This window comes from Lycorma delicatula, chromosome 1, assembly GCF_047948215.1.
Source record: "Lycorma delicatula isolate Av1 chromosome 1, ASM4794821v1, whole genome shotgun sequence".
Classification (NCBI taxonomy): domain Eukaryota; kingdom Metazoa; phylum Arthropoda; class Insecta; order Hemiptera; family Fulgoridae; genus Lycorma; species Lycorma delicatula.
In genome coordinates this window covers 39,241,240-39,267,704 of record NC_134455.1, presented here as the reverse complement: position 1 = coordinate 39,267,704, position 26,465 = coordinate 39,241,240, and the positions used below count along the sequence as shown (strand labels likewise).

General features: G+C 30.6%; 1 long non-coding RNA gene across 1 annotated transcript in view; it reads left to right on the top strand.

The window, feature by feature from the left end:
* The first annotated feature begins 14,615 nt into the window (after positions 1 to 14,615).
* The window catches only part of LOC142318087 (uncharacterized), a 30,683-nt gene continuing 18,833 nt past the window's right edge, over positions 14,616 to 26,465 (top strand). The window contains exon 1 of the long non-coding RNA XR_012754821.1: positions 14,616 to 14,736. This is a non-coding gene — a long non-coding RNA (uncharacterized LOC142318087). The remainder of the gene's footprint in view (positions 14,737 to 26,465) is intronic.

The following is a 26,465-nucleotide window of genomic DNA, read 5'->3' as shown; positions in this document are numbered from 1 at the left end:
TTGATGAAATCATTTCTAATGTCACATTCACTCTAAAAGCATCATAACTAACAGTACTGCCTCTAATTGTGTAATAATTAGCTTGGAAAAAATTAACTTATTATTAAAACACAATTCAATATTGTTAATGAAATTTACTTTTTGTTTGCTATTTTGAAATTATAAATTTTTTTGAATTGAATTTTTTTTTTAAACATCGAAAATTACGAACCGTTAATATTTTTTCAGCTAATTAATTATTTTCAATGATCGAATCACATGATACTGATATGAATTTAGAACTAGAAAATGATCGAATATGATTTGCATTGTGAAGAATTATCGTCATTCAAAAGCAAGTAAAGTAGAACACTTACTGATGGATCATGATTTATTAGGATTTATGATGTAGTTTAAAGTACGAAATCGGGCCGGCAAGAATTTTTGCATTTTCAATCAACTTATTTGAGAAAATTTAACGAATTTTTTATTATATGATTTGTGTATATATACTGAGTATATAAATATATACAAGCATATAAAAAAATAATTTATCTCCAATTATTTCTCGATGATTTCGTGTTTGTATTATATTAAAAATGTTCTATCATTTAGTTACAGTATTAGTAGAGCAGGAAGAAAATATTTAACTGTGTATATTTTTGTATTTGAGAAAATGAAATAAGAAAAATATATAACAATTATTATCTCGCCTTTCATACATATCTGTACTTTTTTGATTCGGATAATGTATTTTTAAAGAACTTTTTTTCTTTTTGTCTTCAGTCATTTGACTGGTTTGATGCAGCTCTCCAAGATTCCCTATCTAGTGCTAGTCGTTTCATTTCAGTATACCCTCTACATCCTACATCCCCAACAATTTGTTTTACATATTCCAAACGTGGCCTGCCTACACAATTTTTCCCTTCTACCTGTCCTTCCAATATTAAAGCGACTATTCCAGGATGCCTTAGTATGTGGCCTATAAGTCTGTCTCTTCTTTTAACTATATTTTTCCAAATGCTTCTTTCTTCATCTATTTGCCGCAATACCTCTTCATTTGTCACTTTATCCACCCATCTGATTTTTAACATTCTCCTATAGCACCGCATTTCAAAAGTTTCTAATCTTTTCTTCTCAGATATTCCGATTGTCCAAGTTTCACTTCCATATAAAGCGACAGTCCAAAGATATACTTTCAAAAATCTATTCCTGACATTTAAATTAATTTTTGATGTAAACAAATTATATGTCTTACTGAAGGCTTGTTTAGCTTGTGCTATTCGGCATTTTATATCGCTCCTGCTTCGTCCATCTTTAGTAATTTTACTTCCCAAATAACAAAATTCTTCTACCTCCATAATCTTTTCTCCTCCTATTTTCACATTTAGTGGTCCATCTTTGTTATTTCTACTAGATTTCATTACTTTTGTTTTGTTCTTGTTTATTTCATGCTATAGTTCTTGCGTAGGACTTCATCTATGCCGTTCATTGTTTCTTCTAAATCCTTTTTACTCTCGGCTAGAATTACTATATCATCAGCAAATCGTAGCATCTTTATCTTTTCACCTTGTACAGTTACTCCGAATCTAAATTGTTCTTTAACATCATTAACTGCTAGTTCCATGTAAAGATTAAAAAGTAACGGAGATAGGGAACATCCTTGTCGGACTCCCTTTCTTATTAGGGCTTCTTTCTTATGTTCTTCAATTGTTATTGTTGCTGTTTGGTTCCTGTACATGTTAGCAATTGTTCTTCTATCTCTGTATTTGAACCCTAATTTTTTTAAAACGCTGAACATTATATTCCAATCTACGTTATCGAAAGCCTTTTCTAGGTCTATAAACGCCAAGTATGTTGGTTTGTTTTTCTTTAATCTTCCTTCTACTATTAATCTGAGGCCTAAAATTGCTTCCCTTGTCCCTATACTTTTTCTGAAACCAAATTGGTCTTCTCCTAACACTTCTTCCACTCTCCTCTCAATTCTTCTGTATAAAATTCTAGTTAAGATTTTTGATGCATGACTAGTTAAACTAATTGTTCTATATTCTTCACATTTATCTGCCCCTGCTTTCTTTGGTATCATAACTATAACACTTTTTTTGAAGTCTGATGGAAATTCCCCTTTTTCATAAATATTAAACACCAGTTTGTATAATCTATCACAATCGCTTCCTCACCTGCACTGCGCAGTAATTCTACAGGTATTCCGTCTATTCCAGGAGCCTTTCTGCCATTTAAATCTTTTAATGCTCTCTTAAATTCAGATCTCAATATTGTTTCTCCCATTTCATCCTCCTCAACTTCCTCTTCTTCCTCTACAACACCATTTTCTAATTCATTTCCTCCGTATAACTCTTCAATATATTCCACCCATCTATCGACTTTACCTTTCGTATTATATATTGGTGTACCATCTTTGTTTAACACATTATTACATTTGAATTTATGTACCCCAAAATTTTCCTTAACTTTCCTGTATGCTCCGTCTATTTTACCAATGTTCATTTCTCTTTCCACTTCTGAACACTTTTCTTTAATGCACTTTTCTTTCGCCAGTTTGCACTTCCTATTTATAGCATTTCTTAATTGCCGATAGTTCCTTTTACTTTCTTCATCATTAGCATTCTTATATTTTCTACGTTCATCCATCAGCTGCAATATATCGTCTGAAATCCAAGGTTTTCTACCAGTTCTCTTTATTCCGCCTAAGTTTGCTTCTGCTGATTTAAGAATTTCCTTTTTAACATTCTCCCATTCTTCTTCTACATTTTCTACCTTATCTTTTTTTCTCAGACCTCTTGCGATGTCCTCCTCAAAAATCTTCTTTACCCCCTCTTCCTCAAGCTTCTCTAAATTCCACCGATTCATCTGACAACTTTTCTTCAGGTTTTTAAACCCCAATCTACATTTCATTATCACCAAATTATGGTCGCTATCAATGTCTGCTCCAGGGTAAGTTTTGCAGTCCACGAGTTGATTTCTAAATCTTTGCTTAACCATGATATAATCTATCTGATACCTTGCAGTATCGCCTGGCTTTTTCCAAGTGTATATTCTTCTATTATGATTTTTAAATTGGGTGTTGGCAATTACTAAATTATACTTCGTGCAAAACTCTATAAGTCGGTCCCCTCTTTCATTCCTTTTGCCCAGCCCGTATTCACCCACTATATTTCCTTCCTTGCCTTTTCCAATGCTTGCATTCCAATCTCCAACTATTATTAAATTTTCATCTCCTTTTACGTGTTTAATTGCTTCATCAATCTCTTCGTATACACATTCTATCTCATCATCATCATGGGTGCTTGTAGGCATATAGACGTTAACAATCGTTGTCGGTTTAGGTTTTGATTTTATCCTTATTACAATGATTCTATCGCTATGCGTTTTGAAATATTCCACTCTCCTCCCTATCTTCTTGTTCATCACGAAACCTACTCCTGCCTGCCCATTATTTGACGCTGAATTAATTACTCTAAAATCACCTGACCAAAAGTCGCCTTCCTCTTCCCACCGAACCTCACTAATTCCTACTATATCCACATTCACCCTATCCATTTCCCTTTTTAAATTTTCTAGCCTACCAACCTTTTTTAAGCTTCTAACATTCCACGCTCCGACTCGTAGAATGTTATTTTTTAATTTTCTGGTGACCCCTTCCTTAGTAGTCCCCACCCGGAGATCCGAACGGGGGACTATTTTACCTCCGGAATATTTTACCAAGGAAGGCGCCTCCATTATTGCTATGTGAAAATGCAGAGAGCCACATTTTCTTGGAAAAAAAGCAGCTGTAGTTTTCCATTGCTTTCAGCTGCGCAGTACTCAGAGGACTGAGTGATGTTGATACGGCCGTTTAAGTCATTGTGACTCACGCCCCTAACAACTACTGAAAGAGCTGCTGCCCTCTTTCAGGAATCATTCCTTAGTCTGGCTCTCAACAGATACCTCTCCGATATGGTTGCACCTTCGGTCCAGCTACTCTGTATCCCTGAACACTCAAGCCCCCTCACCAACGGCAAGGTCTCATGATTCATAGAGGAGGTTTAAAGCACTATAAATAAATAAACAGAAAATTTTGATTTTCGATTTTTGATGTTTTTAATTGACGGCACACTCTCGCCGAAAGCTTAATAATTTTAGGAGTTTCGATGTTTCTATCGTTGTGTTGAGATTATTATTGAATTATAGCTAGCAAGACTTTATGAATTTGTATTCAATTATCAGCTGAGAGGTTTGGTACTTTTCGATATATAACATTTCATTAGGTATTACTTTGCATAAGGTAACGTGACAAAATACATAATTGTAAAAAAAAATAAAACTTACCCGTTTATTTTACGTTACATTGGTTTTTTCTAATCATCAGTGAAGGTTAAGTTTCAATCTCAGTTTCATCTCTTGTCATCTTCTTACTTCTTATTTGTTTATGAACCAGCTGAACTTATTTATTGTTAGAATAATTAGTGGTACGGTTTTTACTTTCCTTTATAATGGGAACGAATTAACATGAAAATGTATAACTGTGCTAGCCAGAATGTTTAATAATATAAAAAATGTGTAATTAACCTTAGAGCAATAATTTAATATAATTTTTAAGTAATTTCGTGTAAATTTAAAAGTAAATAAAATTATTAATAATAACTGATTATCCGGCATTAATTAATGTAAAATCTTTACACAACCAACGAATTACTCCACGGCTGGAATTGTTGTACATTAAGAAATTTCTTTCTTTAAATAATATTTTTTTTATATTGTAATCTCGTAACTGTTAAAGTGTGAAAGGATTTATTTACTTTCACATTATCGAATATGTAAGACAGTATGGATTAGAATGTTGCTAATTTGCAGATAATGTAAATCTAGTAGAATTATTTCCTTCATTTTGAAATCTGATCAGACTTAATCGTATAAGTCAATATGTATGGAACACCCGATTAATCATAAATTCTTATCACTTCGTTTACAAAACAATAAGATTCTTTAAATATCTTTTCTATTTCTTCTTCTTCTATAGACGACAATGCAATATAAAACTTTCATTATTACATTTATCTTAATTTTGAATCAAACGTGTCGAAAAACTTCCTTTTCTTACGTGTTGTAATTCTAACATTCACAGTTTATGTTATCTCATCTTATTTAAAAAAATTTTTCAATGGTTAACATTCTTTTTAAACGTTTTTATTCATTTATCTTTGTAAATTTTCTAATGTTTAGTCATTAGAAATCTTACTTAAATTTATGAGATGCCACTTAATGATGAAAATGGTTATAGTAACCTAAGATAGTTTTCAATCATTTCATCTCAAAGATCCAAATACGGTACTATATAATACATCGTAAGAATTCTACATATAACACTATTTTTGTAGTAAAGAAAATGAAGTAAAGAAAATGTTTTCTTTAATTTTACAGCTCTATATTTTTTTTACTTATTTAGCTTCACAATTCAGAGAATTTTACACACAAAATTTTATATTGTTGAAACCCAAACCGAAAAAAAATATGGAGCTCTAGCCGTTTAGTGGGATGGTTGTTTGCACTTCTATCAAGAATAATACTCTCTTGTAGTATAACTCTTTAAATGGTAACAAAACCATTAACCATTTTGTTGGTTACAAAACCAACAAAATAACGTCTTTCTTCTCATAAATATCTCTAGTTATCTCAAAACAGCCTTTGCGATTACGTACGACATAAATACACATTAATGAAAAAACTGCCATTGTACTGTTAAAATATAATAGAGTTTAGAGTTTAGACCGTAAGTTTAATAAAACGGTATTTGAAAAATTGTAATAATTATTTTTTTTCAATTTCAAATTAATGTAACGAAAATTGCAGCTACTATTTTGGTTTACAAATCAGGACATAATTTTTTTTATACCGTTTTGCTTGTCTCGCAAAGACCTTTAAAACGAAGTATCACATGACCACATGCTTCAATTACATTTTTTGAGCTGCTCCTGTCACCCTCTCATCCTGAAGGGCGAATACTATAATTTGGAGATTAGTGATTTAACCTTTCTTATCGGAGAAGATTTCCAAACGGAGAATCGGAATAGCATAAATAACAAAAAAATTAAAGTGGACCATACAACAGTAGTTCTAAGCTATCTGAAACAAACATATTTTTGGCGACCGTTTTGGATTTGGCATACGAATTTAATTTTAGATGTATCATTACTCTCGTGTATCATTCTTTAAATGTATTATTGTCTCTCGCGCGCGCATCTTCAAACACAGACAGGGAAAGAGAGAGAGCGCAAGAGAGATGTTGTTATGTATTAAATAATTTAAATTAACTACATTATTTTTATTATTACGTTTTCTAATAACTCCTTATTATGGTTGTTGAAGTTTTATCTTTCAATTCCAATTCTTTCAACTAGCAGTTGAAAATCAACTGCATGAGATATAGGACGGCATTATATATTCTGTGTATATAAATTATTCACAATGCGCACAATCGTTAAGGTAGTTCGATCTTTTTTCTGTCGCAGTAATAACATCTTCCCAATGATCTCAAAACATTTCTTTGATGCTTCTTATTCTGCTAAATTTATCGTCTTAATACCTTTATGTTTCCAAATAAAATTTTACGTATTTTAATTATAAACATGTAATAAAAATAGTAGAAATTTAAATATTTTCTGAAATGAAATCATAACATATCTAATGATGACCCTTTTTGAAATAATGGAGTATAATAACGCCCTAAACTTAAGGAGAACCGCCCATTACCTGTTCGTTCCTTTTATTGTACGTAACGGTTAGGAAATCTTCAAGAACTTTTGAATAAAATTACACTTTTTGAATTTTTGTATGGAAATTTTATCTTTACTTAAGTATAATAAGTTTAATGTTGTAAATAAACAAAAATTTAGATAGGATAAATTTAAAGATTTAAATATAACCAAAAATGATTTTCTATACTCTAAAATGATATCAGTATCTGAATTACAAAACAAATGAATACATTATAATTATACATTTTAATATAATATTTTAATTAAGGTGTTTGTAAGATTAAAACAATCTTCTTTCATAAATATTTGGCTTAATAGCTGCCTTTTCTTTCAGTCTATCCAAGTCTTGTAGCCAGATAGTTTACACTTAAGACCTAGGTTAAAATTTTAGATTAAGATTTTTTTTGTGTGTGAATGCCCTATCAGGTTTGTCTATTTTTCAATTTTATTTCAATTTTTCTGATTATCTTTGAACAAACCTGTTCTCATATAAGTTCTTTAATACAAATAAATCAATTTACTAATGAAGCTGAATTAGTATTAAAAAAATAAAAATATAAGTTTTTAAAATGTACTAATTTATACACTTCTATAACTCCTAAACTTTATATAATTTCTAATTATAACTTATTTTCTAAATAAATATAAAGCTAAAGCATAAACATCTCAGCAAACTCATGCTTTGGGTTTTTATAATGAAATAAATTTGGAATGTTAAATTCCTGATGCTTTTATGCCTTAATATAAAAATAAATTCAAGGATAATTATACAGTTATATATAAATACACATTAAATTGTTTTCTATAGTCTTTAATTAGTAGATTACATATATTTTTGGTTGATGGGAGGAGGATGGAAATAGGTTACTTTGCAAACTATCTTTTGTTACATATTTCGATAACTATATTCTATGTGTATGCATTTATGTGTGTGTGTGTGTGCGCGCGCGCGATCTAGAATGTGTAATTTCGTATGGTGAAAAATATTTTAAAATAAAAAACTAATATCATCTTTAAAATATGAATTTTTGTACTTATTCACATCGTACATCCAGTAGTTCAGCACATACAGATATAACCATCGGTACTTTTAATTAACTTACACTTAACCTACAGGCTACAGAAAACGGGTTCACTTTTTCGATATCTAAGAATAGGACAGTTAAAAGTCAAAATTTTTATAACCAATATTTCCAAAATATGCCTACAAATTAAAGATAGTGGTGAGTGGCTTATTTTGATTTTAAACCACAATAATTCTGTCAGTAATTTGTTTATTATTTACAAAAAATACACGTTTGTTTGATTTTTAATTAAATCATCTGAAATTTGCTGCAGTGCTCGTTAATATTATTCAATAATATAACACATAAATAGTTGTTAATTATTTTACTGTAAGAATATAATAATAGTTCTCTATTATAATTATGCCGTGGAAAAATACATCTGCTTTATATTCATATGTATTTAACTAATATATCAATAAACACATTATAAACCTTTGAAAGTGTTTACAGGCCATTTTATTAATGTTAAATACATTATTATTGTTATAATACATTATTATTATTGTTCAAATGTAAACGAATTTTACGAGTGTTTAGTTTACTTATTATTAATAAGTAAATATAATAATTTACTTATCTAGTGAAGAAGTAGAATTAAAAAGTGCTGAAATATATTTTATTATTAAAATAAATTTTAATTTTAATCTACAACGGAGACTCTTATGGTGAAACTTTAAAAATGATATCTACAATATTCCAATAAACTGTATATTGTAAAATTTATAAGTTAATTTTGACTGCAGTTAACTGAAATTGATGCACGAAAATAAATTGTAATTTTAAATACAGTTTATTCGTTTCAGTGTACTTATAAACTACTTATGATTAATACTTATTTTCATTTTTATGAGTGTTTACAAACGATAATGTTTATTTATGTACGATTATGGTTGATGTGGAATATTTTATATGTGATATTATAATATTTTTAATGTTAATTTTGATTAATTATTAGGATTTTAGATTTTGTTTATTTAGTGCGATACATAACACGTAACTTACCAAAATATAAGCATGGATCATCTGTAAACAGATCGGTTTGACGCCAATTAAATTACTACTGGTGGAATTAACTAGTTATTTACTACAAAATATTGATCATTGAAATGTTTTTTGAGCCCATGGAAGTTATCCAAGCGTAAACTTATCAAGTATTTCGTTATTTTTTGGGACGTTGAGGCCGTATTTCATTGCGGGTGAGGACTGGGATGTTAAGCATTTTCGTTGGGAATCACGACTTACAACAACAGAGATCGAGCTTGAAAGACTAGGATTATGATTATCTTCGAATTAGAGCCTACATATTTGGTCATCAGATATGAGTATGATACCGGACTTATTGGACTTTTACGAGACTTTCATTGAATCGTCTGAGTATACTTCTATGAGGATTCAAAATCTGATCATTTGCCGCTCCAACTCTTTACACGCAAAAAGGAGGATCCACCGATTTTGGACAACAACAGGACAAACTGGGAGTCTTACAGGACTGGATCGATGAAGAACTCGTCGTACCCACTAAGTTAAAATATCTGGCTGATATAGATTATGCAACCGAATACCGAATACTTCACATCGCTGCTGCAGGAGGCAGCCTGGTGCTCATCATCTGGAGACAAACATGAGAGATTATGGTAAAGCAGACTATCCACGTGAGATAATGGATCTCATTTCAAAGAATTGACATCTAAGAATGAGATGGCAGTGTTATAGAAGAATAGAGGATCTTTAACCATGGGAGGGTACCGAGTGCTTAAGTTTTTTAAGGGGAAGACATTTAAAAACTACCTCAGCAATCTCTGATCTTCAAAAATGGACGACTATTCCTGTAGAAGGCCACAAGAAAATTTCAACGGCCGTCGCTTCAGTACCGTCTAGCTTAGAAATCAGATGGATCATTGGATAAAAGTGTCAGTTAGAAGGCCAACCTATTTGCTAGGCTCATTTGGTCGCTCTTTCAACCATTTATCTTCCAGGATGCCGGTGAAAAAAGGATATTACGGACTATTTAGAGATCTTGATTCTTCTGATTAAGTCGTGCACATCTACAGAATTGCTAAAGGTAATTGAGGAATGAAACTCAAAGAAAGCGCCTGGATTTTACTTGATTACAAAAAAAAATTCTCGCTATGCACCCATCTAGGGCGGTACTTAAGTAAGTCAACTGATAAATGGTATCCGTCGAACGACGTGCTACCCGCAAAAGTGAAAGTTGACTAAAATAATGATGATCTGTAAGTCGGATAGGTCAGCTAAAGAGGTGTTCCCGTACAGGCTAATAAGCTTGTTATATATATTATCCAAAGTGTTCGAAAGGCTATTAATTCGGAGATTGCGAACAGTTATAGAATTGGGACAAGTTATTCTTTACCAACAGTTCGGTTTATGTGATGTTCACTGCATTATTTAACAGATGCACAACAAGATCATTCGTGTTGTAACCAAATGCTTACAGGAAAAAAATTTTTTTCTGCTGCTTTTCTAGGTGCCCAGTAAGCGATCTTAAGGTGTGATAAGTTCGATAAGGTGTGGCTACCTAATCTGCTGTATAAACTAAAAACCTCAACCATTTCATTTGATATTACATAGTTGAAGGGATGGACGCCTTTCCAAAATTAAAAAATAAGGAGGCGATTTCAGTTTCTTTGACGCTTCCTCGAGTGTTCCTCATGATGCGTTGTTGGGCTATCCTCTACTACGTTTTCACTGCAGACATTTCGATTTCGGTGAAACCATTATTGCATCGTTTCCCGATGACAAAACAATCACGGCTGTTGATGATGATACAACTCAAGCCTCAGCTAGGTTGCAATTAGGATTGGACCTTCTAGCCCGGTGACTGAGGAAATGGAAATTACATGTGAATCAGGCTGAGTTTACTCATATGACATTCGAGATGTGAAGAGTTGACTGCCCAGAATCCATTTAGATGAGGGCTACATCCCGCGAGCTGAGAGTGTACAATATTTTTGTATTCACCTAGATCGGGTTCTAACGTGGATGTTTGTATTAAAGAAAAGAGGAGAGAGCTAAATAACAAATTTAAGGAACTATACTGGTTAATAGGCACGAAATCTCAGTTGTCCGTATCTAATAAGCTACTATTGTACTAAGTTATCCTAAAACCGTGTGGGATATACAGAATCCAACTCTGTGGTTCGGCAAGTATTAGCAATATAAAGATTATAGAGCTCTTTCTGAATAAATCTGCAAGATGCATAATGAAGGTGCCATGGCTCGTTCGGAACACCGAAATTCATGAGTATTGATTGTTACCGTGTGTTCGGAAGGAAGTCAATCGATTGGCAACCAAGTACAAAATGAAACTTAATGACAACTTGAACCATCTAGCAGTTACTCTTGAACATTGGGAAACATGATAGATGGTTAAAGCGGCTACATGTATTAGACCTAGGAACCTAAAAGTGATAATCAGGAACAGGATTTTATTCTTCAGTTGTGCATCATGTAAGCATTCTAATTAATGTTCATCATTGTTTATGTTTCTATCATCATTTGTTTTTATATTACTTTTCCTATTACCTTTTGGTTTTTTTCGTAATACTGAATTTTATGGATTCTAATGCTTAGTTGTGTGAAATTTATCATTCTGTAACCTATATTTGATTTACTGTTTATATTTTTAGAATGTATTCAATTAAGGCTTTTCAAGGAAACTTCTTTTCAATTGTTCATTGTGATGAGATTTACTTATGGTTTCTACCGAACTAGATATAATTTGAGATGCAAAATAAAAATAGGAGTAAAGAATATTCAGTATATATCATGTTATCAGAAGTAGTTTTCTAAAAGTGTGAGGGAGGGCCAATTTATGTATAAAAAACATAGAGTGTAATCTGTAAATTAAATTCAACCACTTTTTAAAATATTTCTCTGCTGTTAATATTTTATTTTAACTTTAATTTAGATGGTAGTTTTACTTTGCCAATCATTTTTTATGTGTATTTTCATTAAAGATCCACGTTGATGTTCCATTTTTGTTACTATTATGAGTTGTTACTATTATCCATTATGAGTTTACTATCAGAACTTCTGTAGGTATCTTCATGATATATATTAAACCTTAATTGAAAACTGTAGCCAGCTTCAGTCAAGCCTTTACATTGTAGGCGAACGAAACTTAAATCCATAAATTATTAACTTTGTCACCTAATAAACTTCTTTTTAAAAAACATAATTAATGTGACAAGAATAGTGGGAAATAAAAAAATAAATTTTTTATAACGGAGAATATCAGCTTCACATCACTACAAATAAGATATGGCATCCCTTTATTTACCCGTGGCAAACAGACATAGAAATTTAACGGAAATAAATTTCAAAAGAACTTCTCTATTTAACTATAATTAAGTTTTATTGAAAAAGTATGTTGAATAAGATATTTGAGAAGTAATAAACTCACAACTTTTAATTATTTAATATAATTTAAAATGCTGCATACTTAAAATTAGAATATTTTCAGAACAAACATAAAGATAAAAATGTAATTTGCCCTGCAATACATGAATGATTAAGTAAACATATATTTTACATGACTAATAACAATAAAAACACAGAATCATTGAAAAATTCCTGCACCATTTTTTTGTGTAAACATCTGTCATTTAAAATTTCCTTCGTATAATTTTGAAAAAAAAACCATAGCTTTTTTTGAAGAGGAAGCTTTTTAAAACGGAAATGAAATATGATTTTTAGGTTCCGGAAGTATTCCGGGTGTTCGTATGTACGTGTGTATGTTTGGTGTCTCACACCTTATATCTCCGGAACTACTGGACCGATTTTGACCAAACATGGTCAGATTATTTCTGTATATGGGACATTGATGCCGTTAGATTTTCAACTTAAAAAGTCGAGGAGTAGAGGCTGTTGAGTAAGGTCACCCTCAGTATCTCAAGATTTCACCTAATTAAGATCTTATTTTTCTTAGCCACATTTGTAAACAATTAAAAAATAATATTTAAAAAATAAATTTTAAATCGCACCCTACCCCATAAAATGCTCTAAACTGGTGGCTAAGTGGTTTTACTCCGTCAGTTTTACCCCCTATAACCACAAGGAGCGCTAGCGTAGCACTGATGTATAGCTGCACAAAAATATTATATTTAAATAAAATTAAAGAATATTTTTAATTAAGTTGTAAGCATATGTTTGTATGTGTGTGCGCGCGCGTGCGTGTAGCGGTGCATCAGAAAAAATCCTTAAACTGTGTTGTCATCTTTTTTTATTATAAAAAAACTATCAAAAAATAATAAAACGATAACTAATAATCGCCAATCGATCACGGTGATTCCAATTTATTTTTTACATACGTTTAATTATGTTATGTTGTTTTATGATAGTATGTACTACTATTAACTGTTTAACTGAATATATTAATATTCACTCATTAGCAATATTATAATCACAAAATCTCACTGAGTAGTTTTTCTCCAAATTTAGTTATTTAATACGAACGCCATTTATCCAAAGTAATAAAAAACGTGAATGGAAAGTTTGTTATTTTAATGTAACTTAAGGAAATCCACGAGAAAAATTTAAGTATTTTTGTAACACAAAGAGAAGATATTGGATAGTTTACTATAGTTATTGGTCTCAAAAAATATAATATTATTACAAAAATGAATCAGATTAATAATAAGCACCTTTACTTGTCATAAAGAAGCGTTAATTAAAAATGATTAATTAAGTAAATGACGTAGAAATAACAAAGGAACAATCGAAATAGTTTCCTCCATAACGGAAAATTATGATGAAGAGATAAAAAATGTATTACTTAAAGAAGTTAATATAGTACAATACATACACCGTAGTAAAAAAGTATGTTTGTCGTATATCATGCTTAAAAACATAACATTTGACATGCTAAAATACGTGGGGAACAATATTTAATGGTCTGAGCTAATCTTTTCAGGCACGCCCAGCAGTCACTTTATTCCACCATTATCATGCATGTAGTAATAGTAAACGTTCAATAATCAGGTTTCAATTGTTTGTTTTTTAACCGCTAAATAATTTTTAATTTTTAATTGAAATCTTTACATCACAGTGTGTTCCCTTGCGTGAACATTTTGGAATTACATACCTAATTATTTCAACCGATTGCTCGTTTTTCTATTCGAAATTATTTTTTGTTAAGATTTATAAAAACATTTATTGGAGTAGACGATTTCTTGAGCTAATTTTTTTTAAAGGCAAAGAACAGAAAAAAAAATGTTATCAACTTTTTAAACTCAGAAACCTTTTTCGCATACTAGAAAACACAAGTATTTATTAAAAGTAAATTATAGCCATAAACAAACATGAAAATATTTTTAAATTGTGCTATAAAAACCAGCGTAAACGTTTATACGATGGGGGGGGGGGGGGAATAATAAAATTATGATTCCTCTAAAGACACTACTGAAATCATAAAGATAAAAATGAATTCGTTTTATTTAAATAAGATAGAAACAAAAATAGAACATCAACGTGGATCTGTAATGAAAATACACATAAAAAATGATTGGTAAAGTAAAACTGCCTTCTAAATTAACGTTAAAATAAAATATTAACAGCAGAGAAATAATTTAAAAAGTGGGTAAATGTAATTTACAGATTACACTCTATGTTTTATATACATAAATTCGCTCCCTCCCTCATACTTTTAGAAAACTACTTCTGATAACACAAGAACAGCACACTTGAGCGTGTGGAACATATGTTTTTCATTTACTTAATAAAAAAATTATGCAATATTTACATAACTAAAAGTATTTTAGATCTGTTTGCAGTATAATCATACGTCTTCAAAATACTCTTGAGTGCTGAATGATACAATATTCTGTGTTTAGTAATAATATTTTCCACAGATTAACATTTTTAAGCTTCCATGGAAACTTATTTTTTTTACAGATCTACTACTTCTATTTGTTAAAGTAAGTTTCACTAGATTAAATTTATAATTACTGGTTTTCAACAATTATAAAAAAATATTTAATTATATTTTTTCATCAACTAAAAAAAATTCTACATTTTTACTTTTCCAATATTACTACAAAAATAATCTCATTGTTACAGTGTGATTCTATATATCTCTTGCTAGGGCAGTAGTTTTTAAATTCAAATAAACTGATTAAATTTATATGCTAGTATATGGAAAGTAACAAATAAGAAAATAAAGTGCGTTCGAAAAGTAACGATAGAATTATCATGCACTAATAATATACGTAACATCAACTTATCATACATTAGTTTTTGAAAACGGCAGCCACGAATATCCAGAAGTATCTGAACGCGATTCTTCTTGTTCACAGATTCTAACGATTTGTTTATGTATAACGTTCTTGTTGAAATCACCAGAAGCAGTTTGAAAAACTGCTTCTGGTGATTTCTTAACCTGAGGAATAAAACTACGGTGAGCTTAAGTCTGGTGAACAAGTTGGCCGCAAGCCCTTAGAAACGATTCGATTTCTGAAGACCCCTTAAAATAAGTTAATGTTGGGTTTTTGGTTGCATACGTGGTTGCGCAGTCTTGTTGAATTCCAGAATTCACTTCATCCTTAGTTAGCTCTCCTAAAAACTGAAGAATTATTTCACTTTAGCGAGGTAAACCCGTAATTTCTGTGAAAAATATTGAGCGGACTATTCTTCTCCTGAATGTTGCGTTTCTCACCTCAGTCATGTACAGGAGATCATGTAGTCATGTTATTTCGACACAGAACCACGTCAAATTATGGGTTTCTTTGTTTGAATCCCAATCAGTGGTGGCATTTTCACAAATTAAATATTTCAAATCAAATTTCAGCGCTCATAATTTAAGATTATTTTGTAACTGAACCATAAAATATTGTTTTAAAATACATTGAACATTTCAACACTACGTATAAAATACAATTTAAATCATTAGTATAGTGTCAAAAAGGAAGTAGTAATATTTGAAAAAAAATATATTACGGATCAAATGACACTTATTTATTTATTAAATAAGACATGAATAATATATTTGTAATAAATTACTTCCTACGAAACAGTAAACTAATTTGTTATTTAACAACATACAGGCCTAGTTTTTTTCGTGAAACGTAAATCGAATGAGTTTCTAGTGATTATAATTAGGATTTTTTTCTAAAATTAATAAAGTAAAAAACTCAAGGCCCAATGTGTACAGACTGAAGATTTCACGTGTAATCTTAAATATTTCTCTTTGGTTGATGAACACAGTTCATAAATATGATGTGATGGCGCTTGGTGGGAAGGCGATATATTCAATTCTTTGTTAACCGTATCGTCCAGTCTTGGTGTAGAAAGCTTTTAATTTCTGTGTTTCTTATTTATCCTTCTCAAGAAGGATTCTTGTTTGCTCATCTATAATCATTCAGTGCCGAACCTTAACCGACAGGTAAGAAATATCTTATACGTTGTAATTATGAATGTCGTTACTTTACGTATAATTTTGATAGCAGTACAAAAGAAAATTTACGGTTTTAAATAAAATTTTAAAGGATTACATCTACACATAGTATTTTACAATTGTTTTGCTTTGTATGTAGTAAAATACTTAAATAATTATTTAAAAAAAAAAATGAAACCGACATCAAAATGCATTAAAAGTAAAAAATAATTTCCTTCAAATACTTAGTTAATTCCTTACTCAATTTTTTCAATCGATGTTTGCTTCTATAAAATTAATTTTTAGACACAAATATTTTCAATAATACTATATACGAATTCTTTATAAAAACCAATACCGATATTATATATGGAGTACATTCGGGATCTGAGAGTGTGAACATCATTACGAGAGATCGTAATACACTATGTAATGTGATGCATGTTCGTCAAATTACAATATTCCAAGAGTTCCTAACGATTCTGTATATTATATAGAATTTATATTAAGTCAGAAAGATTTAACACGAGATATCTCCATTTTTGGTGATTTTATTAACGATACTAGATATCTTGTGCAGAAACTCACATTACTTCCCCTACAGAAGACCATATAACATCAATAAACCTGATGCATACATATAAAATATCAGGATTCACAGTATTTCTACCTATGCGTCGTACGGCGAAATACATTTTTTGACAATTTTCCGACCGATTTTTTGTATTTAAAAAGTTTTTTCAACGACTTTGTACCACCACGAAAAAAAGCTGCAACAATTACACAAGATTTATTATAAACAGGTTAGTATGAAAAAGTAATGTGCAAATAAAAAAAATGCAAATAAAAATATGCTGGCCGAATACTAACCTCCTTTTTTTGAGGTCGATTAAAAAAAATTAAGTTGAACTTTAAAAAAAAATGTAAATTGTTGGTACAATAATCAAATTATTGAATTTAAACCTTGAACGGTGTTAAGAGGTCTTCTTAATCCAATATTTCTATAATATTTCCTTCCGGTGAATAAAATCGAAACAATGGTTTTCAAAGTGGTGGAATGCTCCACAGTTTTATTTCAATCGGTATCTGGTTGTTAAATGTCGGTGTTTTGCTTCCGATTAATTTTTCTTACCAGATTTATTTCTACTGTAATTAGTCACATCTCAAACCAAAAATAATGTTGTTGCATAGAATAATTTACACATCTATTTACTTTTGTGTCTTGTAATATATCATTAAGTTACTAAATTTCAGCAAAAAAATCGAATTCGGTTGATTTTGCGATTGAAATTTTAGATGAAAATAAAAGTGTTTTAGGTGGTAAATGTCACTTTAAAATCATTAAATGAAATCTTTCCCGAGTTTATTAAATTGCATAATACTGTTAAGCATAGTTTTCATAGAAAACTATGCTTTATCCTGTTAAGGATAGTTTTCATAGACCGCAAATATACTGCGAACTTAACAAGTGGATTCACCTCAAAGTGGCCATTGGAACCCTGCATTCCATCTAGATACAGGATCTATACTTATTGTACCGGTTGATTGAGAAAAACATCACACATAAAAGTTTTGTTCATTACGTTATTAGCATTTGAAATTTCGGAATTTCATTTACATCAGTTAACTGGATTAAAGATATTCTATCAAATTTCTTCAGCTATCTAGGAATTTTTTGAAAAACCAAAAGCGAAAATCGGACATCTAGTTTTCCCTGTTTTTAGATTTAAAGATAGAAAAAGGGAAAAATGTTAATTTTGATCCAGTTTATGAGAATATAAACGATTGATATCAGCTGTTTTGAATGTAGATATAATTAAGTAAAGGCTGCCGATCAATGTTGTGTATCACCATGCAGAAAAAATAAAAATCTGCTTTGAAAATGATAATATTTTAATATAAATTACACAGCAGTATTATTAATTTACCGAACGTAATTAAAGGGTGACTTAGATTTTTTTAACATAGTTTTTTTAAACCAGAGGAACATTATTAGTCTGGTATTTTAGTTTGGAAATTTACACGTTTAAAATATTTTAGTAATGCTATTCCTAAATCCACAGTATGTTAAAATGTTAAAATGTAAAAATATATATTGTTATATATAAAATAGTTAAGTTGTTGATAAGCATCTCTGTCATCTGATATAAAAACAACATATTTCGTTAACTTATTTCGGTTTGCTGTGCCCCCAAAAAAAAGTTAAAGAGAATATTTGATATCTCCTTCTGTAACGTTTTTTCTGAACTACATTCTCATTAAAAACAAGTTTCCGCAGTTATTGGTTTCCTACAGCTCAGGAATAAACATATATGTACATATATATATATATATATATATATATATATATATATATATATATGTGTGTGTGTGTGTGTGTGTGTGTGTGTGTGTGTGAAAATAAGAATCTCCTTCAAATAGACCAATTTTTCGATACATAAAACTATAAATAAATCAGTGTGTTGTAATTAACTTTTCACTCTTCTTGGTGGTTATTTATTCTAATAAAGATTGCACGTTATTTTTTTCCTTTTTGAAATAACAGATTGGTATTGTTTTGTTTTAATTAGTATTCCGTCATATAGATTATCCAATATCCCATAAAATATTACCTATCTTCACTATAAAGCTCTACTCTTAGAATATTAAAGTTTATTATGTCGATAAATAATCGTTTTATCAGACTGAAAGAAACCAATTATTTGTAATCATCTGTTTCTCTTAATCTCTTTCGTTTATGTCTGACATTACGGAATCCCATTTTATCACATACATATCTACTTCCATGTACAAAGAGTTTCCATCTCTTTTCAAATTTATTTTATATGTCCATCTCGTTCATTCAGTTTTTAGTTTTTACATTGTATTTCGTCACATCTGAAAACATATAATCAAAAGTTTCGATTGATAAACTGATTGGTACAATGATTTCAATTTATCTCCTTTATACCCTCAAAAATAGACGCATACAGTACAGTTAAGTTACAAATTGTTACATGTAATGAATACCACCATGTGTTAAGATTTTCTAATTTAATAATATTATTAAATGAATATTATAATACTTTTTAATAAATTTTTAATAATATGAATAATGAAAATTTTTTCACATTCATATGATTATTAAAAGTAAAATTAGGTTGAAAAACTTGAATAGTTTTGTCTCTTTAATAATATAGTATTATATTATCAGTTTTCTTCCTATTTCGTAGAATAGATAATGGATTAATTAATGTTTTCATTAAACAGGTTATTAAATTATAAACATCAAGTATTTTCCAGAAACTGATAAATATTAAATATACTCTTCTTGATAAATATGTTTGCTGAATTTCATAAATTACTTTTTTGTTTAAAAGCAAATATTTTGTAGAAGTAAAACAAGGCTTAAGGGAATTAATTAAAATAAACAGATTAAGCTTTTTTTTTATTTAATATTAATTCGTGTAAATAATTGCTTACTATTAATGTTGTACAAAATTTAAAAAAAAATTACTTAATTATTTAAAAAAATTACTTTTTTGTTTAAAAGCAAATATTTTGTAGAAGTAAAACAAGGCTTAAGGGAATTAATTAAAATATGGTTATGTTCATTATGTGGTTATGTTCATTTACCAGTGAACAGTTTTATTAAATCTTAAAATTAATATGGTCATTTTTCCATTGCCGAGAATAAATATATATTTCTTCTGTAAAAGAAAAAAACATTTAAAATGTAAAATACTTTAAATTTCAACTGCTAATCTAAAAACCTTTTTTTTTACGTTAAAGAAAAATTAAACTTCTTGAAAGTAGTATTTTTTAAAAACTACTAAAAGGTAATTACGAATTTTTGAACTAGAAAGTGAATATGTTGATACTTTAAATAATATTTGTTGTTTCTAATAGATTTTTCATAATTCTTTTATAATCTGATCCAATCCATCGTGAAATAAAAATATGAATAAAATATTGTGAACGATAATATGAAGCTATCTCTGCTTTGCATATTATTTTAATGCAGTCTGTTCATGCTGTCCATCTGAGAACCTGACAGCCCCAAACATTGATGATTTGTATTAAAACGCAGTGTATGTTACCTGGTGTTTTAAATTAGATCTTTGAATATACCTATTTTATAAACATTTCAATAATAACACATTCACATACACATCTTATTTTTGACACATTTCCAGAAGAAACACTGCTACTATAATCACTTCAATCATTACTTTTAATAATAAATATAGTTATAAAAAAATCTCGTGTGATCATTGAAACTTCTAACTAATCAAAAAATACTCTCATGGAGGTTGAAGGGAGAAAAGATACTGAAACGTTCTATTAATTAAAAAAATTAAAATTAACAAAAAAGTAAAAAATGAAAATAAAAAAACTAAAAATGATTATAAAACTAAATAAGTAAAATAAGAAAATTAAAAAAAAAATTAGATAATTAATTACTAAAAAAAGGATTACATTAATTCTGAAAGGTCATGAAGTTTGCCCTCTAAGACATCTGATATTATGAAAAGTAAAAAAAAGTATGAAATAAAGTAATAAAAGTAAAAAAAATTCGATATAATTTATTATAATTAATTTGTTAAAAAATAATAATAAATTTGGATGATTTACATTATTTAAAAAAAAAAAAAAAATGTAAAAAGTTCCAATTTGAACAGATCTGATTTGAATAAAATATAAAAGAAAATACCTTATTTTGTCCAATAGCACAATCCTTTGTACTTTGTAAAATTTTCCCCTCATTGAAAATAATTTAATTGGACCAATGAAGTCCGTTGGTTGATGTTGTGTCCGAACAACTGGAATCCAACCGCCCGGGCAAAGGTTCACAAAACTTGAGTACTACAGAAAATATTTAAGATAAAACTGAAATATTTGAAATAAAATTTGTGTAATATAAATAGGCGAAAAGAAAAAGTCAATTTAATACATTTGCAGAAAAGAAACATCCTTTCTAGATGATGTAATATGCTAAAAGTAGCCAAAATAAAGTATAACAGTAAAAAGTATTGAGGACAAAATTTTAATTTTATCCGTGATTCAGAAGTCAAAATAATTTACCCATTAGTCTCAGACCTCTGACAATGGAAATAGAAGTAGTTTAATAATATTTTTATCTATTTAGAACAACTCTTCTTGTCATACTATAAACTTTGTAAAGGCTTTATATTGAATGCGCAAAAAAAATGAAAAGGATTAAACTAATCTGCAAGAAATTCTAAATATAGTAAAATGTAAATGAAACATGAATATCGTTCGCGAATTACTGAGTTATCAAGATATTTGAAAATTTGAATAAACTTATGAAAAATTTTAATAGTAATTAATAGCTTTAAAAAGGATAAAATATGAAATTCATTTTTAGATATATATCTATTGATGTAGTAGGTTTGGTTTCCTTTACCGTACAAAAATGAAACCCTAAAACATGAAAATCTTATACGTTAAAATGACGAAGAACATTACAGTACAAGTGAAAGCTAACTTGAATTTTGAAAATTGATCCACGGGTTGAATAGTTTATAACTCTTCAACCCGTGGATCATACTTTAAAAGTATGAAAGGAAACTAAGGATTATTTGATCTAATTTTGAATAACAAAACTGCTATCTTTTTAATTTTTTATTAGAAGTTAATATAATATATATTACTGAAATAAAATCAAAATAGAAATAAAATTCCAACAATGTAGGCTAGAAAAAAACGGTCGCTATAATACACATCGTGTTTAATAACCATCTCTTTAACCACACACGAGGGAAATTATTGTTAGGAGGTTGGCCTACCTTCTAACATTTAATATGAATCGTCATTTGCATTGCATAATTTTAGCAGCTGTTCTTGTGGTAACAAGATATTTTTATTAGGTTCTTTTATTATAATTTTTTTAAAATTCCTGTATTAATAATTATCTATAATCATTATATGAACATGCAGGTTCACTGTAACATATTATAAATAATAGGTGTTTTTGCTAAGTCAGTTCTAGATTTTTCATTCAGATATTCAGTAAAGTATATCCTACGGTGATCCGTAGTTATGAATCAGTTATCAGCTGATCTTGATAAGAATAGTGATTTGTCATTTACTAGTAACAGCATACCAAACAATAGGAAACGAGAACCTTATACTTCGTCGAATTGAGAAACGAGATAGATATTGCGCCGTAAATTCATTAGGGATAATATTGTCGGTAGTACTTCTGTGAGTTAAACTGAGATAATGATTACGGATTCTCAAAACGCTATTTTGCCGTGACTGAATTTCTGGTTTTGCGTAAACAAAACGTGTCACGTGATACTTTTACTCATGATTTAACATTAACAAATCGTTGAAGATCTTCTAATGGAGGAAAGTATCAACGAAATGATTCATAAGACTGTTAAACCTCCTACCTGTTCTGTACTGCATTAACCACTGTAACTATACGACTTAGTTGAACTGTAATGGCCACAAGTTACTATAGTGTACAAGTTATTAAGGATAATTTTAATGGATATAGAAGTTTGCATTAAGTTTATTGATAAAAAAAAGGGAACACAACTTTATAGCCCATACATTTACAAAGAAGGGTTACAAGGCTTTTCACGTGATTCTTAAAAGGGGAATATTTTCGATTTCAGTTCAGATAATTCAGGAAGCATTGTGATTCACGAGCACAAAATCCGGAGTATTGTCAATGACCGCGATCGAGTGACAAAAAAGGTGTTACCATATTTTTTTTATTGAGTAGAGCCCCAGGAGAAAAACAAGGAAATGTTTAATTCAAATTTTATATCAAACTGGGATGTTATTTTCGTGACGCCTCAGAGATTTCTTGTAATCATTCATGTGCTGTCAGCAATATGGGCGCATTAAAACTACTGTATGCGGTCATACCGTTGTGTGAAATGAATTGATGCCCACAGGACTGTAGAATAGGAGGTCACAAGCAACATGTGCCCTATGTCACTTGGGGTCATCCTGAAAATTTCAAAGGATTTAGAGTCTACAAAGAGATTTTTTGAAAGGAAACATAAACAAAAGATGCATTGTACTAGAAAATACACCCTTGCCCAAGAGTCACAAATTAAACCGAATACATCGTTTGATTTAAATACTAATAGTTTCACTTCAACGAGTCAAACAACATTTAGAAACTGGACAGCTGTTCAGTTATCTTCTTTGATCGTATGCAAATGCTGTAGAGCAAAAAACCTGTAATGGTTCTGAAACTGATAAAAAATTAAACAAACTAACGTCAAATATTGAATTTCAATTAAAAAAATTTGGCAGTCAAGTAGACCTACTAATTAAAGTAATCACTAAATTGTTGACAGCAAAATTTATGCGAACTGCAACTTGGAACATCAGTGGTCTTGGGAAACGGAGAAAAGAATTGGAAGCTGTGATAATTTCTGACTTGTGAAGTTAACGTTGTTTCAGACACCTATTTTACTGACCTCAATTATTCTAGTCTACTTGGTTATGTTGTGTACACTACCAATCATCTACATTGTAAAGTGCATGGTGATACTGCAATTCTTGTCAAAAATCTAATAAAGCATCACCAGTTACCAGCATACAGCAACAGTCACATGCAAGCGGCTTCAGTTGAAATCTTGGATTGGCTTGAACCTCTCTGGTTAACTGCTATTTATTCTCCTACTCGTCACACCGTATGAGATGATTAGTATTCCCAATTTTTTAAAACACGAGGTTCCCGTTTTATTGCGGGAGGTGAATGGAAAGATAAATATTTGCACAGCAAAAGGGAGGGCCTTACAGGATTGTGTCATTATACTGAAGATAAACGTACTATCTGGATTGCAACCCACATACTAGCCGATAGATACAAAAAAAAAAAATTATTGGAGTTTTTTTTATAGCTTCGGGAGTTTCTTCTTTTACACAGATGTTAGGAAGAAATATCATTAAAAAAATCTGACCAATCAGCTGTTCTTATGGTTAGTACGACGGTGATAAAGAAAGATTTTCCGGTCTGTATAATAATAGAAGTGACTGGGAATTTTATTAAAATTGGATAGAAAATAAATTAAGTTAGAATGTTTTTCTCAAATGCCCTAATGATATTCATATGCTACCCAGAGTTTGACAACAGTCTTCTAGGGAGCAGCATGGCGTTCAACACCGGAGGATAGATATAAGGGGTGGGAAACACAGAATACTTAATGAAGGTAATGGATCTAATAACTAATAAAAACGGCTTCAGAGGTTGTGGCAGTGTTACAGAAATGTTTTCAGATGAAACAACGTTAAATAGAAGTGCTCGTAGTAGAGGAAGAGGAAGGAGTTGAGGAAGCTACTACAGATAATTAAAAACGAAAACCTTTCACCTTCAAGTAAAGACGATTACGTACTGTGGAAAGCAACGAAGTGATGTGAAAGCGACTATTTCATTTCCACTTTGAAAGGCTCAAAACGGATTCTGGGCTAGAAGCAATGGGGAAAAGGCTGGCCTTTTTTCTGAGCACCTACGTAAGGCCTTTCAACCTCAAAACATTAGTGGTGATAATGATGATGAAAGAATGCTAGAATACTTAGAATGGACGTTTCCTATGTTTCTTCCAGTAAAATCTTTCTTTATTAATAGAAATTTTGCTAGATACGTACACAAGGACCGAAATATAAAGAGAGTTATGATATCATTTAATGCAATCTTATACATTACTGACTTGTTTATCGTAATCCTTCCAATGACTTTAATTCCAGCTGAGAAGAAGGTGTCACAGATAATAATGGTTCCAAAACCAGGTGCGTCAGTGCACGAGGTGATTTGGCACTGACCTAAAGCCTGTTACTTTTTCTCTATAAATTCTTTGCGAGACTCTGACGAAAGATTGAAGGTTATTTTAATTAAACAACACATTTTTAATCATAATTTTGGCTTCTGGAGTGGTGGATTCGAGTCTGTGTCAGCAATGTGGGGTGCAGAACGATGCCTTACATGTGTCGTATGAGTGCGCCAAATACGATCAGGTGCGCACCGCAGTAATTTTTCGACTAGATACCGTCAGAGCAACGCTTGTTATCAGTCAAAACTGGTAGGGCCGGATTGAATGGCCAGTGGTTGCAGAATTTCTGCACTATTTGGCTAACTGATGGCGGAGGTAATGTAAAGTGCTGCTTGGTCTTGTTCCTGCATACTTTATTTTTTTACGATTTCTTGTTGGCTTCGTTTTTGTCTAGTTAGTGTTACATCAGTTTTGGTTGTTTTGTTGTTAGTTTTATTTCCCTGTCTTTGTTATAGTTTTTTTCCGCGTTAGTGTCGCATGTGAATTCACTTTACCTTTCCGGCAGGTAGGTGATTCAGTTCTTACGACGACTATAGTTTTCAGTCTTGCTTGAGACTAGAGATGTTTAGAGATGTGTTTAATTATTTTTAGTAATAGCTACATCGATGGGAATGTCGCTTGTGGCATTTGAATCTGTGGCATCCTGGGCCGAGGGGACTGAGAAATGTCATATGCCGAGGTTTAAAAGATGACCTCCGCTAAAGTCCATCAGGGCTATGTACGGAGGGGGTGGTTGGAGGGTGTCTTCCCCTAGCGGATCAGAATGTTAATGTCATCAAAAGGTTTTTAGAAAGGAAGAAATATTGTATAGCGGCTCTTTTAGATGTACAGCAGGCTTTCAGTAAGAACTAGTTGCTTGGTTTGCTTTATAAATGGAAATTGAGTTTGCATCTACTAATTTGCCTGATTCTACGTAGCTACCTGAGCGACATTTTATTCAGGTTAAACATAATCAGGTGTAATCTGAGTTTTTAACATTCAATCAAGTGTTTCTCGAGACTCAATTCTGGGACCGATTTTATACTCTACCTTCACTTCAGATATTCTATATTGAAACGATCTCGCTGTTGCCTTTTGTGCTAATGATACGGCGATTTCAGCCGTAGAAAAGACCCAACACTAGCTTCAAATAAACTACTGCCTTTCTTTATTTTTCCTGTTTAGCCTCCGGTAACTACCGTTTAGATAATACTTCAGAGGATGAATGAGGATGATATGTAGGAGTGTGAATGAAATGTAGTCTTGTACATTCTCAGTTCCACCATACCTGAGATGTGTGGTTAATTGAAACCCAACCACCAAAGAACACCGGTATCCACGATCTAGTAAAATAAACTACTGTCTGGATTGAATCAAATAAACGGGTGGCTAATTAAAGGGAAAATCAAAGTTAATCCAGCGATGTCTAGTCATGTAACATTTACAATGAGAAAAGAAGACTACCCACTAGTCCACCTGGCATTTTTATCTCCCATGT